Source organism: Galeopterus variegatus, unplaced genomic scaffold, assembly GCF_000696425.1.
Source record: "Galeopterus variegatus unplaced genomic scaffold, G_variegatus-3.0.2 Scaffold658, whole genome shotgun sequence".
Lineage (NCBI taxonomy): Eukaryota > Metazoa > Chordata > Mammalia > Dermoptera > Cynocephalidae > Galeopterus > Galeopterus variegatus.
Genome location: NW_007726769.1, coordinates 229,937 through 230,867, shown reverse-complemented (window position 1 = coordinate 230,867; position 931 = coordinate 229,937).

Below are 931 nucleotides of genomic sequence, written 5' to 3'. Positions count from 1 at the left end.
ATATCCTCTGAGAAAGGAGTGTTCTTTGGATCCTTACAGGGAACATAATCATCTGGTGGATTCTCTTGTCTTACATAATAATTTCATTTTATCATGTCCACCTCTCAGACTTTTGACCCCTTTCTCAATACTCTGCTGAGGCAATTTGGGCATCTTCAAGGCAGTTGCTATAGACCATTGTTCTGTCCAAGTTTCAAGGAGCCACCCCAGCAAGACATTAGTACTGGCTCCAGGCATCCTTGCCAGGACATTAAATCCCAGGTCATGACAGAATGCTTCCCATATCAATGAGCTCTCTGCTATCCAGCCCTTCTACCAGTCCCTAGCCCACTCTCTTTGGTCTACTATCCTCAAAATCTGTTCCTATAATGCTTTCTTTGTTCCTGCTGGTACATATTACCCAGGTTATTTAGGTCCTGTAATGTCTTTGGGTGAATTATCCCTTTCCTCCATATGTGGGGCAGTGCTTCTCCACATGCCAAGGCTTGACTCTGGTTCTTGGTTTAGAAGTGCTGGAGGGATGCAGGGTCAGATCTTAAGGAGAAGCATTGAGTTTTGAAGCATCTGTCTCAGGGATGCTTTTGCACAGTCTCCAGATCAGGGGAAGCTGCTCTCCTCTGGCCAGGTAGAGGCTCTTCTTCCAGCCCAGAAGATTGAGAGAAACCTGGGATTTCAAGAGTCTTAAGGGTATCTCCTCACATGTCCCACACGAGGCTTCCTGACCCTACTCCTCTTGTTCTAGGACTTCAGCAGAGGAGATTGCTGGGGTTCTGATTTTAGCCTCTTTTGTTGCTCTGCACTCGTAAATCAGATCTTAGGCTTGATTTTCCACATAGTCTTCCTTTTCCTGCAGTGGGGACAGTTTGATGTTCATGCTGTATCTTGCGTTGCTAGTTGGTTGGCCTGAGCCTAACGTTTTTTTCCTTCAGGA